Here is a 23,496-nt window from a genome sequence, read left to right on the forward strand (position 1 = left end):
CGACCAGAATTGAACACTATACTCCAAGTGTGGCCTAACTAAGGTTCTATACAGCTGCAACATGACTTGCCAATTCTTATACTCAATGCCCCGGCCAATGAAGGCAAGCATGCCGTATGCCTTCTTGACTACCTTCTCCACCTGTGTAGCCCCTTTCAGTGATCTGTGGACCTGTACTCCTAGATCTCTTTGACTTTCAATACTCTTGAGGGTTCTACCATTCACTGTATATTCCCTACCTGCATTCGCCCTTCCAAAATGCATTACCTCACATTTGTCCAGGTTAAACTCCATCTGCCATCTCTCCGCCCAAGTCTCCAGACAATCTAAATCCTGCTGTATCCTCAGACAGTCCTCATCGCTATCCGCAATTCCACCAACCTTTGTGTCGTCTGCAAACTTACTAATCAGACCAGTTACATTTTCCTCCAAATCATTTATATATACTACAAAGAGCAAAGGTCCCAGCACTGATCCCTGTGGAACACCACTGGTCACAGCCCTCCAATTAGAAAAGCATCCCTCCATTGCTACCCTCTGCCTTCTATGGCCTAGCCAGTTCTGTATCCACCTTGCCAGTTCACCCCTGATCCCGTGTGACTTCACCTTTTGTACTAGTCTACCATGAGGGACCTTGTCAAAGGCCTTACTGAAGTCCATATAGACAACATCTACTGCCCTACCTGCATCAATCATCTTAGTGACCTCCTCGAAAAACTCTATCAAGTTAGTGAGACACGACCTCCCCTTCACAAAACCGTGCTGCCTCTCACTAATACGTCCATTTGCTTCCAAATGGGAGTAGATCCTGTCTCGAAGAATTCTCTCCAGTAATTTCCCTACCACTGAAGTAAGGCTCACCGGCCTGTAGTTCCCGGGATTATCCCTGCCACCCTTCTTAAACAGAGGAACAACATTGGCTATTCTCCAGTCCTCCGGGACATCCCCTGAAGACAGCGAGGATCCAAAGATTTCTGTCAAGGCCTCAGCAATTTCCTCTCCAGCCTCCTTCAGTATTCTGGGGTAGATCCCACCCGGCCCTGGGGACTTATCTACCTTAATATTTTTTAAGACACCCAACACCTCGTCTTTTTGGATCACAATGTGACCCAGGCTATCTACACCCCCTTCTCCAGACTCAACATCTACCAATTCCTTCTCTTTGGTGAATACTGATGCAAAGTATTCATTTAGTACCTCGCCCATTTCCTCTGGCTCCACACATAGATTCCCTTGCCTATCCTTCAGTGGGCCAACCCTTTCCCTGGCTACCCTCTTGCTTTTTATGTACGTGTAAAAAGCCTTGGGATTTTCCTTAACCCTATTTGCCAATGACTTTTCATGACCCCTTCTAGCCCTCCTGACTCCTTGCTTAAGTTCCTTCCTACTTTCCTTATATGCCACACAGGCTTCGTCTGTTCCCAGCCTTTTAGCCCTGACAAATGCCTCCTTTTTCTTTTTGACGAGGCCTACAATATCACTCGTCATCCAAGGTTCCCGAAAATTGCCGTATTTATCTTTCTTCCTCACAGGAACATGCCTGTCCTGTATTCCTTTCAACTGACACTTGAAAGCCTCCCACATGTCAGATGTTGATTTGCCCTCAAACATCCGCCCCCAATCTATGTTCTTCAGTTCCCGCCTAATATTGTTATAATTAGCCTTCCCCCAATTTAGCACATTCATCCTCGGACCACTCTTATCCTTGTCCACCAGTACTTTAAAACTTACTGAATTGTGGTCACTGTTACCGAAATGCTCCCCCCCTACTGACACATCTACCACCTGGCCGGGCTCATTCCCCAATACCAGGTCCAGTACCGCCCCTTCCCTAGTTGGACTGTTTACATATTGTTTTAAGAAGCCCTCCTGGATGCTCCTTACAAACTCTGCCCCGTCTAAGCCCCTGGCACTAAGTGAGTCCCAGTCAATATTGGGGAAGTTGAAGTCTCCCATCACCACAACCCTGTTGTTTTTACTCTTCTCCAAAATCTGTCTACCTATCTGCTCCTCTATCTCCCGCTGGCTGTTGGGAGGCCTGTAGTATACCCCCAACATTGTGACTGCACCCTTCTTATTCCTGATCTCTACCCATATAGCCTCACTGCCCTCTGAGGTGTCCTCTCGCTGTATAGCTGTGATACTCTCCCGAACAAGTAGCGCAACTCCGCCTCCCCTTTTACATCCCCCTCTATCCCGCCTGAAACATCTAAATCCTGGAACGTTTAGCTGCCAATCCTGCCATTCCCTCAACCAGGTCTCTGTAATGGCAACAACATCATAGTTCCAAGTAGTAATCCAAGCTCTAAGTTCATCTGCCTTACCCGTAATGCTCCTTGCATTAAAACATATGCACTTCAGGCCACCAGACCCGCTGTGTTCAGCAACTTCTCCCCGTCTGCTCTGCCTCAGAGCCACACTGTCCCTATTCCCTAGTTCTCCCTCAATGCTCTCACCTTCTGACCTATTGCTCCCGTGCCCACCCCCCAGCCATACTAGTTTAAACCCTCCCGTGTGACACTAGCAAACCTCGCGGCCAGGATATTTATGCCTCTCCGGTTTAGATGCAACCCGTCCATCTTATACAGGTCACACCTGCCCCGGAAGAGCTCCCAGTGGTCCAGATAACAGAAACCCTCCCTCCTACACCAGCTGTTTAGCCACGTGTTTGTCTGCTCTATCTTCCTATTTCTAGCCTCACTGGCACGTGGCACAGGGAGTAATCCCGAGATTACAACCCTCGAGGTCCTGTCTTTTAACTTTCTGCCTAGCTCCCTGAACTCCTGCTGCAGGACCTCATGCCCCTTCCTGCCTATGTCGTTAGTACCAATATGTACAACGACCTCTGCCTGTTTGCCCTCCCCCTTCAGGATTCCCTCTACCCGTTCGGAGACATCCTGGACCCTGGCACCAGGGAGGCAACATACCATCCTGGAGTCTCTTTCACGTCCACAGAAGCGCCTATCTGTGCCCCTGACTATAGAGTCCCCTATTACTATTACTCTTCTGTGCTTTGACCCTCCCTTCTGAACATCAGAGCCAGCCGTGGTGCCACTGCTCTGGCTGCTGCTGTTTTCCCCTGATAGGCTATCCCCCCCGACAGTATCCAAAGGGGTATATCTGTTCGAGAGGGGGACAACCACAGGGGATTCCTGCACTGACTGCCTGCCCTTTCTGGTGGTCACCCATTTCTCTGCCTGCACCTTGGGTGTGACCACATTTACATAACTGCGATCTATGACGCTTTCCGCCACCTTCATGCTCCTAAGTGCATCCAATTGCTGCTCCAACCGAACCATGCGGTCTGTGAGGAGCTGCAGTTGGGTGCACTTTCTGCAGATGAAGCCATCCGGGACGCTGGAAGCCTCCCGGACCTGCCACATCTCACAGTCAGAGCACAGCACCCCTCTAACTGACATTGCGTCAATTAATTAAAATTAAAATTTGTCTTTTTTTTTTTAAATACTTTTTTTTTTAAATTGCAAAGTTACTGTCAACTATCTGTTTCCTAGCACTAGATTTCTAATAGAAATGCGATAGCTAACTATAATATTCTCCGATCTCTGGCTTAGATATCCTCTAAATTATAATTAAGTTATTATGTTTAATTAGTTCCCAAATACTCAAAAAAAATTTAGGTTAGAATCCCAACCAGCCACTCAGGTCACAGCTTTTCTGTGATGTCACTTCAGTTTCCCCCCGACACACACAATTTGAAAAAAGGTATAAAAGTAAAAATCACTTGCTTACCTTCTGAGATGTTCTCAGGTTCTCTCGCTGACAGAGACTGCTCCTCCACCTCCAATCCTTGACCTGCACAATGCTAATAATACAATAATATAATATGGCACTTACCTTACACCAATGGGTCTTATTATTAGGTTAGAGGAGGAGGGTGGGTGGGAGACACTACACGTGTAGTGTCACGGGTTTCCTCTCCACCAGAATTTATTGGTTGGGGGGGGACTTGCCAGAGGTCGAACTTCCGGTTCCCGCCGAAATCCAAAGGGCTGCTCCTGTAAAGGTAAGTGGTTTTCCTCATCTCTATCCAAAATGGTCTACCCCGTATCCTCAGACTGTGACCCCTATTTCTGGACACACGCACTATTGGGAACATCCTTACTGAATCTACTCTCTCGCCCTGTTTTTTTTAACATAAATTTAGAGAGCCCAATTCATTTTTTGCAATTAAGGGGCAATTTTAGCGTGGCCAATCTACCTACCCTGCACATCTTTGATAGATCATAGAATTTACAGTGCAGAAGGAGGCCATTTGGCCCATCAAGTCTGCACCGGCTCTTGGAAAAAGCACCCTACCCAAGATCAACACCTCCACCCTATCCCCATAACCCAACCCAACACTAAGGGCAATTTTGGACACCAAGGGCAATTTATCATGGCCAATCCACCTAACCTGCACATCTTTGGACTGTGGGAGGAAACCGGAGCACCCGGAGGAAACCCACGCACACACTGGGAGGATGTGCTGACTCCGCACAGACAGTGACCCAAGCCGGAATCGAACCTGGGACCCTGGAGCTGTGAAGCAATTGTGCTATCCACACTGCTACCGTGCTGCCATTAATTTGGATTTGTGGGTGTGTGCAAACTCCACACAGACAGTGACCCGGGGCCGGGATCGAACCCGGGTCCTTGGCGACATGAGGCAGCTGTGCTAAGCACTGTGCCACCCCCAGTCTTGCAACCCTCAAGAGAAAACAAAATCCTTATCCCCATCTGAAATGGGTGACCCCTCACTTTGCAACAGTGACCCCCTTGTTCCAGATTCTCCCACAAGAGGAAACATCCTCTCCACATCCACCCTGTCAAAACCCCTCAGGATCTTGTATTGTTCAATCCAGGTTTTACCCAAAGCTTTAAATCTGTGTCCCGACTGCTTGTACGATCAGTGAATGGAAACAGAGTTTCTTTGTCCACCCGATGGAAATCTGGCATAATCTTGTGTCCCTGAATCAAATCTCCCCTCAACCTCCTTTGCTGGAACCATTCTGGTAAATCTCCTCTGCACCTTCTCCAAGAACCTTCACATTCTTCCTGAAGAGTGGTGACCAGAGCTTTAGAAAGATTCATAGCATAGAATTAGAACCATAGAATTCCTGCAGTGCAGAAGGAGGCCATTCGGCCTATCGAGTCTGCAGTGATTCTCTGAAAGGGCACCCTGCCTAGGCCCACACTCCTACCCTGTCCCTGTAACCCCATAGCCCCACCTAACCTGCACATTCCTGGACACTAAGGGGCAATTTATCAAGGCCAGTCCACCTAAGGTGCCCTTCTTTGGACTGTTGGAGGAAACCTGAGCACCGGGTGGAAACCCACGCAGACACGGGGATAAAGTGCAAACTCCACACTTAGCAAGGCCGGAATTGAACCCGGGTCCCTGGCGCTGTGAGGCAGCAGTGCTAACCACTGTGCCACCAGAAGTATAGTTTTGGTATCAATGTTACTGTTTATGAAGCTCAAGATCGAAGTTGCTTTGCCAACTACTCTCTTAGTATGTCTTGTAGATGTACAAAATCCCTCTTCACCTCTTTCTCTCTCCTACCAAAGAGGACAGTTGGGTTTTTATGACAATCCAGCAGTTTTCACGGTCACTTTTTCCCCACAAATGACCAGATTCATTCAGCTCAATTTCACAACCTGCCTTTGTGTTTTTGTGGGTTCTCTCTCACTCCCTATTTTCTGTTTTCAATCATTTTTACAAGGTGTTCGAAGGGGAGGGTTCAAAGTCCGGAAACGCAAACCAAGCGTCACATCAGGATCTGACAGAGTCCTCAATTTATCGTTGCTGAATATCATTGATCATGGACGAAAAAAGCATTGGTCACAGTGGGGAGAACCCGTACACGTGTTGTGTGTGTGGACGAGGATTCAGTCGATCATCAGACCTCACGAGACACAAATGCAGTCACACTGAGGAGAAACCGTGGGAATGTGCGGACTGTGGGAAAGGATTCACTTCCCCATCCAAGCTGGAAATTCATCGACACAGTCACAGTGGGGAGAGACCATTCACCTGCTCCAAGTGTGGGAAGGCATTTACTCAGTCATCCAACCTGCTGAAGCACCAGCGAATGCACACTGGGGAGAGGCCATTCACCTGCTCCCTCTGTGGGAAGGGATTCACTCAGTCATCCCACCTGCTGAGACACCAACGAGGCCACAAGTAACCACAGTGATTGGATTTTACTGTTCCTCACATTCAGGACTGAACCATGTTCATTTGGGTCTCTTTCTGCTGATAACAAACTCCAGCCCATTTACAGGGGCTAATATATTTGCTAAAAGTCAAATAAATTAGATTTGTGTTAAATACGCAGTCTTGAAACATTTCAATATCTTTGACACAAGTTAGTTCCTTTTGAAGTACTCTCACTCTCCCCTGTCTCTTCCATCCTCACCTCCAACAAGACGTGTGAGGAGCTTGTGGAGCTTCTTTGTGACTGAGATTGAGTAAATCCGATCAGCTGCCTCTGCTGCTTCCCTCCCTTCCAAGAGTCCACCGGACCAAACTGTCTCTAAATTTCATCCTTTCCCGAGCTTGAACCCACATCTTTCTCGAGTTTCTCTCCCATCTCCCCTCATGCCCTCTCAGAGCTCATCTTGTTGGTTAACTAACAGAAAGCAGAGAGTGGGAATAAATGGGTGTTTCTCTGGTTGGCAACCTGTAACTAGTGGGGTCCCTCAAGGATCAGTGTTGGGCCCGCAGTTGTTCACAATTTACATAGATGATTTGGAGTTGGGGACCAAGGGCAATGTGTCAAAGTTTGCAGACGACACTAAGATGAGCGGTAAAGCAAAAAGGGCAGAGGATACCGGAAGTCTGCAGAAGGATTTCGATAGGTTAGGTGAATGGGCTAGGGTCTGGCAGATGGAATTCAATGTTGCCAAGTGTGAGGCTATCCATTTTGGGAGGAATAACAGCAGAATGGATTATTATTTAAACGGTAAGATGTTAAAACATGCTGCTGTGCAGAGGGACCTGGGTGTGCTGGTGCACGAGTCGCAAAAAGTTGGTGTGCAGGTGCAACAGGTGATTAAGAAGGCTAATCGAGTTTTGTCTTTCATTGCTAGAGGGATGGAGTTCAAGACTAGGGAGGCGATGCTGCAATTGTATAGGGTGTTGGTGAGGCCACACCTGGAGTATTGTGTTCAGTTTTGGTTTCCTTACCTGAGAAAGGACATATTGGCACTGGAGGGATTGCAGAGGAGATTCACTAGGTTGATCCCAGAGTTGAGGGGATTAGATTATGACGAGAGGTTGAGTAGACTGGGACTGTACTCATTGGAGTTTAGAAGGATGCAGGGGGATCTTATTGAGACATATAAAATTCTGAAGGGAATAGATAGGATAGATGCGGGCAGGTTGTTTCCTCTGGTCGGGGAAAGCAGAACTAGGGGGCATAGCCTCAAACTAAGGGGAGGTAGATTTAGGTCGGAGTGTAGAAGGAACTTCTTCACCCAAAGGGTTGTGAATCTCTGGAATTCCTTGCCCAGTGAAGCAGTTGAGGCTCCTTCTTTAAACATTTTTAAGAAAAAGATAGATGCCTTTCTAAAGAATAAAGGGATTCGGGGATATGGTGTACGGGCCGGAGAGTGGAGCTGAGTCCACAAAGATCAGCCATGATCTCATTAAATGGCGGAGCTGGCTCGAGGGGCCAGATGGCCTACTCCTGTTCTTAATTCTTATATTCTTCTGTTGTCCATGAGACCCAGCTCCTGCTCCATCGACGCTATTCCCACTGAGCTACTGATCAGCCAACTACCCTGTGTCCATGGATATTGTCAACATTTCTCTCTCTTCAGCTACTGTCCCTCTGTCCTTCAAATCTGCCATCATCACCCCCTCAATAAAACAAACCCTTGACCCTGCCATCCTTACAAATTACTGCCCCATCTTCAACCTCCCTCTCCTCTCCAAACTCTTTGAACATGTTGTCACCTCCCAAATCCTTGCCCATCTTTCCCAGAACTCCCATGTTTGAATCCCTTCAATCGGGTCTCTGCCCTGTCACAGTGAAATACAAGCGACAAACAGGATCTTACCCGGAGAGAAAGACAGACAATCCGGGAGCTTGGATCCAACACGGATATGTTCATCAGACCAGAAGATAAGGGTATCAGCACAATCATTATCGAGAGACAACAATACCTGCTGGAGACAGACAGACAAGTAAACAACACGAATCACAACACCAAGCTACCTTGACCCATATGCCTGAGACAGGAAGGAGAATTGGAGACAGACTAGAAGAACTCAGACCCCAGACACATTAACCAAAAACAGATGGGAATATCTGAGGGGACAACAGGCAGAACGAAGGAAGTTCTACATGTTCCCTAAAATACACAAACACCCAAACACATGGACAATACCAGGGAAATACCCCCAGACAGACCCATCAGACTGTGAGAGCGAAAATCCTACAAAGTAGCTCAAACATCAACACACTGCTCCGAGTAGTTGATGGTACAGTGGTTCAATAAATATAATTAGTGGATTAAAAATGTGTATAATGTAGATTGAAAACAGTAAATGCGACATTAACCCAGCGGGTCTGACAGCATCAGAGAATCCCTACAGTGCAGAAGGAGGCCATTCAGCCCATCGGGTTTGCACCTACCCCACAAAAGAGCACCGCACCCAGGTGCACTTCCCTTCCCCTAGCCCCGTAAACCCATCTCATCTTTGGACACTAAGGGGCAATTTAGCATGGTCAATCCACCAAACCTGCACATGGGAGAAAACTGGAGCACCCGGAGGGAACCCCCACAGACACGGGGCGAATGCACAAACTCCACACAGTCATCCGAGGCCGGAATTCAACACTGGTCACTGACGCTGTGAGGCAGCAGTGGTACCGACTGTGCCACATGTGGCGAGAGAAACAGGGTTAACGTTTGTTGTTGCTTTTTGTAACAGTTCTGTAGAACGGGCAATGGAATGTTTTTTTAAAGTCCGCTGAAGTGGAAACAAAGTGTTTTACTCCGAGGTTTGACTCAGGAAGACATTTCAATCGTAAACTCAGTCGTAATTCACACACAGCCCGCAGTCTGATTGGCTGGAGGACCGAGTCCATCCGGTCCTCAAATCTTCCCATTGGTCAACACCTCTCAGGCAAGAAATGAGGTTGTGGAACCCGCGGCCAATGGGAAGAACTCAGAATGATGCAGATTCTCAGTCAATGAGGGAGATCCTGACTCAGCCCCGCCCCTCATTCACTGCGATTGGTTGGAGGACCAGCCGCTCCCACTCGGTCCGCCAGTCCCGAGCCCTCGCATTATTGGTCCGGAGCAGCCGTCAATCACTCCCCGGGCATTGTGAGCTGGAGCAAACCCTTCACAATCATTATGTGGAGACGCCACCGTTGGACTGGGGTGAGCGCAGTAAGAAGTCTTACACCAGGTTAAAGTACAAAACGCAACCTGGGAACAGGCCCAGGTTAACGGGCACCATCCTGCTTCAGACACTGGAGGATGGTTCACATCAGAGGATGGGGGAGGGGGACAAGAAATAAGAGTGTTCACTTTGCACTCAAATCAATGAGGACTCTGATCTCTGGGAAGGAAGGAAACCCTGGCAGGTGGGTGGGGAGGATTCACAAACACCCGCTGGAGGCCCCAACCCCCCAATAAGACCCACTGGTTTTATTGTCAGTCTGCAGACAGGAGCTGGAGAACTGAACCCAGGCAGAGGAGAGGGAGCGAGAAAACTGGGAGTGGAGGAAAGAAATGGTGAGATGGATTTGGATTTCAGCACAGGGAGAGTGTGTGGGACTGGGATTTACAGCTTTGGGGGAACAAGAATTGAACAAACATTCCAGCGAAACTAGAATTGACTTTTCTAAATGTCTATTTTGTACTGACAGCGATGGATTTTGTAAACTCCTTTTACAGGGGATTAAAAGGGGAGAATTCAAAGACTGGAAACTCAACCAACTATTACAACAGCATTTGGCGGAGTTAATGGCTTCATGAGTAGCTGTTAATCAACGGCCATTGAATGTGAAGGAGAAATGTTCTATGTTCTATTTGAGAAATGTTTGTCTGTTCTATCTGTGGGAGAACAGTACGAACAGCAATGTGATTGGGAAAGCACAGAGACACAGGCACATCTGAGTTCCAGAACACTGACTGCGCAAAGTGCTTGAACCAAATACACAGCCTGCACCATTCGTGTGGAGGAGGAAACATCCATGTATTCTGTATGGACAAGGCTTCAACTGGGTGTCCGAACTGGAGAGATACAAGGACATCTGGATGATGAAGACATGGAAATGTGGGGACTGTGGGAAAGGATTCAATTATCGATGCCTGCTGGAAACCCACCGCGTATTCACACAGGAGAGAGACCATTCACCTGCTCTGAGTGTGGGAAAGGATTTACTCAATCAGCTGGCCTCATGTTACACCAGCGATATCATGCTGAGAAGAGGCTGTTCGCCTGTTCGGTGTGTGGGAAGGGATTTACTCAGTCAGCTAGACTCATGTTACACCAACACATTTACTCAGTCCTCAGATATCCATATCCTGTGGAAAGTGGTTCACGTCTTTATCTAATCTCAGTGTACACAATCGTGTTCACACCGGGAGACCGTTTACCTGCTCAGTGTGCAGGAAGGGATTCACTCAATCATCCAGTCTGCTCAGACACCAGTGAAGTTACACTATGGAGAAGCTATTCAGCTGTAGTTTCATTGGAAAGACACTCAGGAAATCATCCACCTTCAGTGCACACCAACAAATTCACAAAGGGCCGAGACCGACCATCGACGCTGTGGGAAGGGATTCACTCAGTCACAATATGAGCTGCGACACCAGCAAGTTGACAAGTGACTGCAGGGATTGGATTTTACTGTTTATGCTGCTGTTAATCACATCCAGCATTGATGGTCTGACCATATCTGGTTTGATTCTGCTGATGTTCACAAACCATAGAACTGGCTGCAGTTTAATATTTTCAGATGTCACTAATTTTCAAGGCTGCGATGTCCCATTTTCAAAGCACACCGTCTGATATTCTCCTTCATTTAAGAACTCTTTAACAGGATCATCCTAAATGACGTTTGATACAAAATCTACAATTCAGAGTTTGAAAGGTTCCACTGATTAACCTCTCCAATTAGAAAGTGCTGATTAATCCTTGCTGACAATTGTTACTGACTCTCACATTCCTCACAGTAACATGTCCATTGTGAAATTACATTATCAAGGAGCATTAAACTAAACTGAAATATTTCACAGGCACATCAATAAAAACTTCATCAATCAACATTGACATGGATGAAACTTGGAAGTCACGGTGTTCAATGATTTCTGACACAGCAGCAGCAGCCAGGGTTAGGGGATAGAGCGGGGGAGTGGGCCGAGGTTGAGTGCTCTTTCAGAGGGTCGCTGCAGACTCGATGGGCCAAATGGCCTCCTTCTGCACTGTAACAATCCTACAGGATTCGAAGGTAAAGGTGGAACCCACAACACAGATTGGTTTGAGAGCCCCTCAGCAGAGATGACATCTGTCATTGAAGCAAAAAGCAAAGCCGACCTGATGTACAACATAAACCCAACACCGAGAACAAGGCATCATGTGAAAGTAGTCAAGACAGTTTTGTAAAAGATGGAGAGATTGTGCAAATAAACACTGGACAGCCAACGTCAATAACTCCAAACGGCCTGTGATAATGGACATCTCGGGCTGCACAGTGGCTCAGTGGTTAGCAATGCCGCCTATGGCGCTGAGGACCCGGGTTCGATCCCGGCCCCAGGTCACTGTCTGCGTGGAGTTTGCACATTCTCCATGTCTGCATGGGTCTCACACCCACAACCCAAAGATGTGCTGGTTAGGTGGATTGGCCATGCTAAATTGCCCCTTTAATTGGAAAAAAATAAGTGGTTACTCTAAATTTATATTAAAAAGATAACAGAAATCTCTGTGGGCTGGGAAGAAGAGGGCTCTGGGTCTGACCATCACCAAAGTTGCTCCCTGAAATCTCAGAGAGTGACATCCTGACAGATGTAAACAGATGTCCCGCTGGGTTGAACATGACTGACAGCTGTGCTCCGTCAGACGGACATCTCCCAGTCGCTGTCTGACTCTCCTGCAGCTTCCTGTCATGGTTGAGCTGGAAAAGGCCATTGATTGCTGAGCAAGCAGAAAGGTGCCCGGTAAGGATGGAATTCCAGCTAAACTCCTCAAACACAAAATCCCATCGACTGTCACACCTTCATGACCTCCTCTGTTGGGAAGTCGGAACAATTCCATGTGTATGATGCTAAAATCATCATAACCTATAAAAACAGCAGTGACAGAGGAGATTGCAACAACTACAGGGATGTCTCACTCCTTAGCATCACTGGGAAGACCTTCATGAGGGTCAAGTTTACAAGATTCATCTACTTGCAGACTGAGTGTGTCCAGAAGCACAATGCGGTTTCTGTGCTGACATGTCTACAGTGAACATGATCTTCTCCACACACCAGCTACAAGAGAAGTGAACAATTGAGATTTTATCTAAGGAGTCTGTGCTGAGAAAAGTAACATCATAATTACTGTAAGAAGTCTTACAACACCAGGTTAAAGTCCAACAGGTTTGTTTCGATGTCACTAGCTTTCGGAGCGCTGCTCCTTCCTCAGGTCAGGACCTGAGGAAGGAGCAGCGCTCCGAAAGCTAGTGATGTCGAAACAAACCTGTTGGACTTTAACCTGGTGTTGTAAGACTTCGTACTGTGCTCACCCCAGTCCAACGCCGACATCTCCACATCATAATTACTGTGATGTGGAGATGCCGGCGTTGGACTGGGGTGAGCTCAGTAAGAAGTCTGACAACACCAGGTTAAAGTCCAACAGGTTTGTTTCAAACACTAGTTTTCGGAGCACTGCTCCTTCCTTCTTCCTGAGGAAGGAGCTGCGCTCCGAAAGCTAGTGTTTGAAACAAACCTGTTGGACTTTAACCTGATGTTGTAAGACTTCTTATCATAATTACTGAGTGAAAGTAAATCTTTAAGTATGAATTGCAATTTATTTGTACAATTGTAAAAGGCAGAGAAAAGTTGGATTCTCTTAAGTTAAACTTCAGCCTTATCGTTGTGCATTGGGTTTCACAATCTTTTGGAAGCTCCACCCTCTTTAAGTCTTTTTGGTCTAAGAAGGTTGAAGCTTTGGTTACCTGTGAAAGCTGATCGTTTTACTTTTATTTTTCTTTAGTTTTATTTGAGTCATTTGGAAAAGTGCCTGAAGAAAGAGGAGAAAACACATTTGGGCAAAGCAGAAAAAGTTGCCAAAAGAATTGAGAAAACAAAGTTTAAAATGGTGTTACGTAAAGTCAACACAGTTGTGCACATTTGAGCACGTTTGTTCCAACACCCTTGAGAGCAGAGAAGTTAACCCTTTCCACTGACAGCACAGTGGCGATTTGAACCAAAGAATTTGCCTTTTAAAGATTTGGCTTCATCCCATTTGGTATCTTTCAAGACAAAATATTTAACAATGGAAAATATCAGAGTTATCTCCAAACTGATTGCAAGTTCCTGTCATTCTGTCTCTGAATATATTATGTGAATATTAAATTGGACAGAGAAGTTCCTCAGTTGTTCCTTTATAGGGCAGCACGGTAGCACAAGTGATTAGCACTGTGGCTTCACAGCGCCAGGGTCCCAGGTTCGATTCCCCGCTGGGTCACTGTCTGTGCGGAGTTTGCACGTTCTCCCCGGGTCCGCGTGGGTTTCCTCCGGGTGCTCTGGTTTCCTCCCACAGTCCAAAGACGTGCAGGTTAGGTGGATTGGCCATGATAAATTACCCGTAGTGTCCATAAGGGTTGGGAGGGGTTATTGGGTTGCGGGGATAAGGTGGAAGTGAGGGATTAATGTGGGTCGGTGCAGACTCGATGGGCCGAATGGCCTCCTTCTGCACTGTATGTTCTATGTAATCTATGTATAGTCTGTGTTGTTCTGAATGATGACAGTGTTAACCTTCTCCCTCACCTGTCCTAACCCTTCTCCCCAATCACCAACTGAAACCAGGGACTTTTTGTTCCCATGGTGACATTCCCTCCATAGAATTTACAGTGCAGAAGGTGGCCATTCGACCCATCGAGTCAGCACTGCCCTTAGAAAGAGCACCCTACCTAAGCACACATCTCCACCCTATCCCGTAACCCTACCCAGCCTTTTTATTTTGGACACTAAGGGCAATTTATCGTGGCCAATCAACCTAACCTGCACATCTTTGGATTGTGGGAGGAAACCGGAGCACCCGGAGGAAATCCACGCAGACACGGGGAGAATGTGCAGACTCCGCACAGACAGTAATGCAACTACGGCCTAGTTATTCCTTTAAATCAGCTCCTGAATTGTTTGTGGATTGTTCCATCTTGTTGCCACATTTCAGTAACAAATGTTGAAATGTTTGCTCCACACATACAGGGTTTCATCTGTTTACAGCCACAAACAGAAAGGTCCAGTTTTCTCCTGGAGTTTGGGACAGCACGGTAGCACAGTGGTTAGCACAGTTGCTTCACAGCTCCAGGGTCCCAGGTTCGATTCCCGGCTTGGGTCACTGTCTGTCCGGAGTCTGCACGTTCTCCCCATGTCTGCGTGGGTTTCCTCCGGGTGCTCCGGTTTCCCCCCACAATCCAAAGATGTGCAGGTTAGGTAGATTGGCCATACTAAATTGCCCTGACTGTTCAAAAAGGTTAAATGGGGTTGCGGGGATAGGGTGGAGGTGTGGGATGGTCTGGGGTGCTCTTTCCAAGGGTCGGTGCAGATGGGCCGAATGGCCTCTTTCTGCATTGTAAATTCTATGAAATCAGCTTTCAAAATGATGCCGAGTTCCAGCCAATGAGGAAGATCGAGGCCCAGCCCCGCCCCCACATTCATTGATTGGTTGGAGGAGCAGCTGCTTCTGGTCGGTCCTCCAGCCCTGCCCCCTATTCCCATTGGTCCGGAGGTGCCGTCAATCAGTCGCTGGGCATTGTGATCTGGAGCATGTGCAGTGCCAATACTGGAGCGATGTTGTTGGGGTGAAATTATCATTTTAAAAATAAATTTAGAGTACCGAATTAATTTTGTCCAATTAAGGGGAATTTAGCGTGGCCAATCCACCTACCCTGTACATTTCTGGGTTGTGGGGGTGAGACCCTCGCAAACACGGGGAGAATGTGCAAAGTCCACACGGACAGTGACCCAGAGCCAGGATCGAACATGGGACCTCGTTGCTGTGAGACAGCAGTGCTAACCACTGCACCACCGTGCAGAATTCTGAGCAGTTTAGAATTAGAAACTGCAGGTGAGCTGGAAGCAATAATATTGGCGGGTGGTTTGAGAGGCTTCATAAATACCCGGCGTAGGCCCAGAAACAAGAATTCAAAGCTACCGATCCACGCTCGCAAACAACGGGCCGCAGTGGCAGTTCTCCGACGAAAGGCCCAGGTTAACGGCCGCCATTTTGCTGAGGGGCGATAAGCTGTAGTGCGTGTGCGCGGTCATTGGGGAGGGAGCCCATGAGGGAGATTGAAGCCCTGCCCACTCGGTGCCCAAGAACCGCCCCATGACAGGAACATAGTTTCATCGCCAAGGTAGGAATTTATTATTTATTCTTTCATGGGATGTGGCGAGGCCAACATTTATTGCCCATCCCTAATTGTCCTTGAGCTGCCTTCTTGAACTGCTGCTGTCCGTGTGGTGTTGGTATACCCACTGTGCTGTTTGTGAGGGAATTCCAGGAGTTTGACCCAGCGACAGTAAAGGGACAGTCAGTGGTTAGCACTGCTGCCTCACAGTGGCAGGGACCCGGGTTCGATTCCGGCCTTGGGTGACTCTGTGCAGTTTGTACGTTCTCTATTTGTAGTCCTTTGCAGACTCCTTAAATCCACTTCACAAATTACTTCCCTGCCTGTATTTGAGTCATACGTTCAATCTCATCATCCAACACATTCATACAGATTGTAAATGGGTGAGCCCAGCACTGATCCTGGTGACATTCCACTTGTCACATCTTACCCACCCAGAAATGACCCATTTATACCTACTGGCTGCTTCCTGTTAGCTAACCAATCCTCTATCCATGCTGATATGTTGCCCCCACAGCATGAGCTCTTATTTTGTGCAATAACCTTTGATGTGGCACCTTGGGAAAACCTTCTGGAAATCTAGATAAAGCACATCTACAGGTTCCCCTTTATTGACATCCCTCGTTACTTCCTCAGAGAACCTTGATAAATTAGTCAGTCACAATTGACTCCTGAACCCCATTTTCAAACACTGTGTCAAAAGAAAAATCAAATCTCCTCAACCCCTCTGGCTCCTTTGCCAATTACCTTAGAGGGACTCACTTTCTGTTAGAGCCTGTCAACCCCTCTCCCGAAAGTGAACATATTTAATCAGTCCAACAAATTCAAATATTTTCTGGTTAAAAGTTAATTGACGAAACAGAACATGGTTAAAAAAAACTAACAGAAAATTACTTGAGGATTAAAGACAACCAGAGTAAAAAGATGTTCACAATGTTCTGGGTCCCAAATGGTTTTCCTTCAGCTCCTCTGTACTCCATTCCTACGACTCCGTGCTTTGGACACAGGGGCACTGAACCCTGGAGGTCGCATTACGATCAGACCCAGTCCACCCCCCCCCCCCCCGATTAGTAGGAGATCCGTTTCCCAGTCAGGCATCCAGTGCCTTCCTGTGTATTAGTGGAAAGGCCCCTTTATGCTCAGCTAAATTCAGCCCTCAGCTCCATCACCTGGCTGTCATTGACACGAGCGATACAGACAGAAAGGTGCCCGAGACTCAAATGGGAAGTCAACATTTGTGGATTGGAACCTCCATGCAGGTCAGCAAGAAAAAGAAATTGAATTCTCAGTCAACAAATTAAAGAATCACACAATGGACTTCACGTTTTATGACTTTTAATGCAACAAACAAACTAGAAGCTACTTTAACTTACACATAGAACTTTGCCCGTTTATAATATTAATGATAATCTTTATAATTGTCACAAGTAGGCTGACATTAACACTACAATGAAGTTACTGTGAAAATCCCCTAGTCGCCACACTCGGGCGCCTGTTCGGGTATACAGAGGGAGAATTCAGGATGTCCAATTCACCTAACAAGCACATTGTGGGCAACACAGTAGCACAGTGGTCAGCACTGTTGTTTCACTGCTCCATTGTCACAGTTTTGATTCCCGGCTTGGGTCACTGTCTGTGTGGAGTCTGCGCGTTCTCTCTGTGTCTGCGTGGGGTTCTCCCGCGTGCTCCGGTTTCCTCCCACAAGTCCCCAAAAACGTGCTGTTAGGTGAATTGGACATTCTGAATTCTCCATCTGTGTACCCTAACAGGCAACAGAGTGTGGTGACTACAGGCTTTTCACAGTATCTTCATTGCAGTGTTAATATAAGCCACCTTGTGACAATAAAGATTATTATTATCTTTCAGGACTTGTGGGAGGAAACTGGAGCACCTGGCGGAAACCCACGCAGACACGAGGAGAACGTGCAGACTCTGCATGGCAGTGACCCAAGTGGGAATCGAACCTGGGACCCTGGCGTTGTGAAGCAACAGGGCTAACCACTGTGCTACCGTACCAAAGTTACACAATCTAAAGTCGCACTCCACGATTATAGTTACTCTGCCCTGGAAGTCGATACTGAATTATCTCAGAACCAGTCCAAAGTGATGATTCATTCCCGAGGATTTACTTCCGTTCTTTTCACAGTCTGGCAGCCTTTAATCCCAGAACTGTCTTTCACAGGGAAAGATTAGCCAGCTGCCAGAAAACCAAGAGTAGGCACAAATAGGCCATTGTCTGGTTGGCAAGATGTAATGAGCGGTGTGTCACAGGGATCAGTGCTGGAGCATCAACGTTTCACAATTCATATCAATGACTTTGATGACAGGACCAAAGGTATGGTCGCTTAGTTTGCTGATGATGCAGGAATAAAGGAAAAGGAGGTGGTGTTGCTCGGATAATAAGGGACGGCATCAGAACATTAGTAAGGGTGGATCTCAGATCAGGAATACAAAATGTGGAATATGTTTGGGTGGAGCCAAGAAACAGCATGGGGCAGGAAACGTTGGTAAGAGCTGTTGTAGGCCACCAAACAGCAGGGGTTGTGTGGGACATGGTATTAATCAGATTAGAGAAGCATGCAGCATGGGTAAAACATTAATGGGCACCATAATGGGCAACATTAAATCTGCATATAGACTGGGTAAACCTAATGAGCACTGATGCTGTGGAGGACAAGTTTCCGGTGTGTGTGTTAGGGACAGTTATCTACAGCAGTAAGTTGAGGAACCAACTTGAGAACAGGCTTTGGTAGATTTAATATTATGCAATGATAAAGGGCTAATTGATAATCACGCTGTAAAATAACCTTTAGGGATGAGTGACCAGAATATTGAATATGAGGTATTCCAATCTGAAGCCAGAGTATTAAGTTTGAAGGAAATTATGAAGGTAGAAGGGACAAATTAGCTGAGGTGGATTGGGGTAAATACATTAAAAGGTGTGACAGTCCACAGGCAATGGATAGACTTTCAATCATTATTACACAGTTTACATTCCTTCAAGGCTGAAGAACCCCAAAACATCAAGAGAACCGTGACTACCAGAGGAAGTGAAATATTGGATAAGATTGAAAGAAAAGGCTGATAAAGTTATCAGAAATCAGAATAAACCTGAGGATTGGGAGGATTTTATAATACAGCAAAGGACCAAGATACTGAGAAAGCGAGGGAGAACAGAATATGAATGTGAACCAGCAAAATACATACAAATGGACTAAAAGCTTCTCTAGGTACGTAAAAAGGAAACCTTTGGCTCAGACAAAGGTTTGTCCATTCAGAAAGAGCCAGGAGAATTTAGAATAAGGAATAGCGATCTCTACAGCCACCTCATTCCAACACTGGGATGTAGATCATCAGCATTTGGGGATTTATTCACTCCCAACCCCATTAATTTCTCCAGTACTACTTTTTCACTAATTCTTATCTCTTCCAGACCCTTGTGCTCACGAGGCCCTTGGGTCTCTCGTGTTTTGGGGAAATTTTTGCATCTTCCTCTGTGAAGACAGACACACATTGTTTAGTTTCTCTGCCATTTCCTCATTCCTATTATGAACTGTCCTGTCTCTGCCTGAAATGGACCAACATTTGTCTTTGACAATCTTTTCCTTTTTACATACCTATGGAAGCTTTTCCAGTCGTTTTTTGTTTCTCCCCAGTGTGCTCTCATATTATATTTTGCTTTATCTGTTTCTTGGTCCTCCTTTGCTGAATTCTCACGGAAATTCCCAATCCTCAGGTTTACTACTATTTTGACCATGTTGTGAGCCTCTTCCATTGATCTGATGGGATCTTTAACTTTTCTTGTTCGCCACGGTTACATTTCTTTTCCTGTTGGAATGATTTTTGTTCATTAAAGGAATCTATATTTGTTGTACATATGTGAAATAAAAGTCCAAAAATCCCAGAGGACCATAGGCTGCTCTCCCCTTTGACAGAGAGAGAGCTGACTGGAGGTGATTTAACCCGAGAGTCAGCACACCTCAGGGGAGGGGCCTGGTTGAGAAGGCGGGGCCTTCATGAATAAACTCAGCCTGTACGGGAGTTGAATCCTCACTGCATCACAAACCAGTCATCCTGCCAACTGAGCAAACCGACCCCCTGATAAATATGTAATAATTCCTTAAATATTTTTTTTTAATAAACAATTTTATTGAGGTATTTTTTGGCATTGTAAACAACAATATAAACAATTTACATGGAACAATACAACTCCCATCACCCCAGGACCTGCCTAATTGACCCCCCCCCCCCCCCACACTTCTTCTGACGATTAATTTTCCGCGAAGAAGTCAATGAATGGTTGCCACCTCCGGGCGAACCCCAAGAGTGACCCTCTCAGGGCCAACTTAATTTTCTCCAGGCAGAGAAAGCTCACCATGTACAATAGCCAGGTCTCCAACTTCAGGGGCTTTGAGTCCCTCCAAGCTAGCAGTATTCATCTCCGGGCTACCAGGGAAGCAAAGGCTAGAACGTCCGCCTCTTTCTCCTGGACTCCCGGGTCCTCCGACACCGCAAAAATCGCCACATCTGGACTCGGCGCCACCCTTGTTTTTAATACCTTGGACATGACGTCAGCAAACCCCTGCCAGTATCCCCTAAGTTTTGGACACGCCCACAACATGGGAACATGGTTCGCTGGTCCTCCCGCACATTTTGCGCACCTGTCCTCTACCCCAAAGAATCTGCTCATCCGGGCCACTGTCATGTGTGCCCGGTGGACCACCTTGAATTGGATCAGGCTAAGCTTGGCGCATGTTGCGGTCGCGTTGACTCTACTCAATGCGTCTGCCCATAAGCCATCCTCCATCTTACCTCCAAACTCCTCCGCCCACTTACGCTTCAGCTCCTCTGTCTGCGTCTCCTTTGCCTCCATGAGTACTTTGTAGATGTCAGAGACGCTCCCCTCCCCCACCCATCCTCTGGAAACTACCCTGACCTGGATCCCCCTTAGTGGCAGGAGTGGGAAGGATGGTATCTGTCTGTGCAGAAAGTCCCGCACCTGTAGATATCTGAAATTGTTCCCCCTCACCAACCTAAATTTCTCCTCCAGAGGCCTCATGCTCGGAAAGCTCCCTTCTATGAACAAATCCCCCATCCTCTCAATCCCCGCCCTCCACCATATTCGGAACCCCCCCATCCATGCTCCCCGGGTCAAACCGATGATTATCATAGATTGGGGACCAGACCGATGCTCCCACATACCTCCTCCATTGTCCCCAAACTCTCAGGGCAGCCACCACTACGGGGCTGGTGGAGTACCGCACTGGCGGGAACGGCAGAGGCACCGTTACCAACGCCCCCAGACTGGTGCTTTTACACGAAGCCGCCTCCATCCGCTCCCAGGCTGACCCCGCCCCCACTTCCTAATCATGGCTATGTTAGCCGCCCAGTTACTAAAATTCGACAGCGCCAGCTCCCCCTCTCCCCGACTCCGCTCAGGCATCGCCTTCCTCACTCGCGGTCAAAAGCCTTTTCCGCATCCATCGCAACTACTACCTCCACCGCCCACACAAAGCCCATGATAATTTTGTTGACACGCTTAAAAAAGGACCGTGGAATGAAGATGGGGAGACATTGAAATAGCAACAGAAATCTCGGGAGGACCGTCATTTTCACCGTCTGCACTCTCCCAGCTAGCGACAACGGGAGTGCATCCTATCTCCGAAAGTCGCCCCGCATTTGCTCTACTAAACGGGACAAGTTCAATGTAGGCAACCGGCCCCAGTCCCACGTCACTTGTATACCTAGATATCTAAAACTGTCCCCCACCTAAACGGCAGCTCACCCAGTCGCCTCCCCTGATCCCTCGCCTGAATTACGAACATCTCGCTTGTCCCCATATTTAGTTTGTACCCCGAGAACCGGCCAAATTCCCCTTATATTCCCATGATTTCGTCCATCCCCTCTATTGGATCCGAAACGTATAGGAGCAGGTCGTCGGCATAAAGCGAGACTCTTGTGTTCCACCCCCCACCCCGGACCAGCCCCTTCCAACTACTTGAAGCTCTCAGAGCAATTGCCAGCGGCTCTATAGCTAATGTGAACAACAGTGGGGAAAGGGGGCATCCCTGTCTCGTCCCCCGGTGCAATCTATAGTCAGAAGTTGTCCCGTTCATCCGTATACTTGCCACAGGAGCCTGATACAGCAGCCTGACCCAGTCGATAAAGCCCCTCCCAAATCCGAATCGTCCCAGTACCTCCCATAAATAATCCCACTCAACCCGGTCAAAAGCTTTTTCCGCATCCATCGCAACTGCTACCTCCACCTCCCTACTTTCCGGGGGCCTTCTTACATTGGCCACCAACTGCCTGCCCTTAACAAACCCCGTCTGGTCCTCCATGATAACGTCCGGCACACAATCCTCAATCCTGGAGGACAAAATTTTGTCCAGCAGTTTGGCATCCACATTCAGCAGGGATATCGGCCTGTAAGACCCACATAACTCCGGGTTCTTGTCCCGTTTCAGAATCAACAAAATTGTGGCCTGTGACATCGTCGGGGGCAGAACCCCTCTGTCCCTTGCCTCATTGAAAACCTTGACCAGCCCCAATATCCCGGAGAACTTTTTATAGAACTTCGCTGGGTACCCATCCGGCCCTGGGGCTTTACCCGACTGCATGGCCTTCAAGCCCTCCAATATCTCTTCCACCCTGATCAGGGGCCCTAGCCCTTTTACCAGCTCCCTACCCACTTTTGGGAAAGTCAGCCCCTCCAAGAAACGTTTCATCTTCTCCGGCCCCGTGGGGGGCTCCGACCTGTACAGCCTACTATAGAAGCCCTGAATGCCTTGTTCACCCCTGCCGAATCTCCCACCAAGTTCCCCTCCCCATCAATTACTTTCCCTATTTCCCTAGCTGCCTCCCTCTTTCTGAGTTGCTGTGCAAGCATTCTGCTGGCTTTCTCCCAGTGTTCGTAGATCGCTGCCCTTGCCTTTCTAAGCTGCTCCACTGCCTTCCCTGTGGTCAGTACGCCAAGCTCAGCCTGCAGCCTCCGCCGTTCCCTTAAAAGCTCTGCCCCCCGGGGTCTCCGCGTACCTCCTATCTATCTGCAAAATCTCCTTTACCAGTTGGTCAGTCTCTGCCCTATCCGTCCTGTCCCTGTAGGCCCGGATCGAAATCAGCTCCCCTCTCACCACTGCCTTCAGCACCTCCCAGGCCACCGCTGCTGAGACTTCCCCCATGTCATTTACCTGCAGGTAATTTTGCATGCATTTCCTCAGCCTTTCGCTCACCGCTTCATCCGCCAACAGCCCTACATCTTAATCTCCATTGCGGGCGCTGATAACCTTCTTCACTAACCTGCAGTTCAACCCAATGTGGAGCATGATCAGAGACAGTAATCGCCAAATACCCCGCAACCACCACCCCCGCCAATAAAGCCCTGCTCAAGATGAAGAAATCGATCCGGGGATAAACCTTATGTACGTGGGAGTAGAAAGAGAACTCCTTCACCGTCAGCTGCCTAAATCTCCATGGATCCACCGCCCCCACCCCCCCCAAATCTGCTCCATGAACCCTTTCAGTTCCTCTGCCGTTGATGGCACCCTACCCGTTTTTGAACACGACAGATCCAGACCGGGATCGATAACTGTATTAAAGTCCCCTCCCGTGACCAACTTGTGCGAGTCCAGGTCAGTTATCTTCCCCAACTCCTCTTTATAAATTCCACGTCATCCCAATTTGCCCCATACACGTTAACCAAAACTACCTTCATCTCTTCCAGCTTACCACTAACCATTATATAATGACCTGCCCATCCAAAACTATGCTGCCCACCTCAAATAGCACCCGCTTGCTAATCAAAATCACGACCCCTCCAGTCTTTGTGTCTGGCGCCGCGCCTCCTCCAGCCCACCCCCCGGCAGCCCCGACCTCCACTCTGTCCCTCAACCCAAGTCCCTCCCTCGTCAGCAGA

General features: G+C 47.8%; 2 protein-coding genes across 16 annotated transcripts in view; one reads left to right on the forward strand and one right to left on the reverse strand.

Moving 5' to 3' along the window:
• Window positions 1-23,496, reverse strand: part of LOC140418552 (uncharacterized) — a 70,659-nt gene that overhangs the window by 37,663 nt on the left and 9,500 nt on the right. For 3 of the 4 annotated variants that reach the window (XR_011945134.1, XR_011945135.1, XR_011945133.1), the window contains exon 3: window positions 8,065-8,173. The gene's annotated coding sequence lies outside the window, so the exon portion shown is untranslated. Of the gene's footprint in view, window positions 1-8,064; window positions 8,174-19,281; window positions 19,410-23,496 lie in introns of those variants that run through there. The other variant, XR_011945136.1, reaches the window with a different exon arrangement.
• The window catches only part of LOC140418551 (uncharacterized), a 65,285-nt gene that overhangs the window by 36,499 nt on the left and 5,290 nt on the right, over window positions 1-23,496 (forward strand). For 7 of the 12 annotated variants that reach the window (XR_011945125.1, XR_011945122.1, XR_011945123.1 and 4 more), the window contains one exon: window positions 13,220-13,613. The exons of 1 other annotated variant lie outside the window; for it this stretch is intronic. The gene's annotated coding sequence lies outside the window, so the exon portion shown is untranslated. Of the gene's footprint in view, window positions 1-5,723; window positions 6,332-13,219; window positions 13,614-17,447; window positions 19,456-23,496 lie in introns of those variants that run through there. 4 more of the 12 variants (XR_011945127.1, XR_011945131.1, XR_011945132.1 and 1 more) reach the window with 2 other exon arrangements.

Source organism: Scyliorhinus torazame, chromosome 5, assembly GCF_047496885.1.
Source record: "Scyliorhinus torazame isolate Kashiwa2021f chromosome 5, sScyTor2.1, whole genome shotgun sequence".
NCBI classification, from domain to species: domain Eukaryota; kingdom Metazoa; phylum Chordata; class Chondrichthyes; order Carcharhiniformes; family Scyliorhinidae; genus Scyliorhinus; species Scyliorhinus torazame.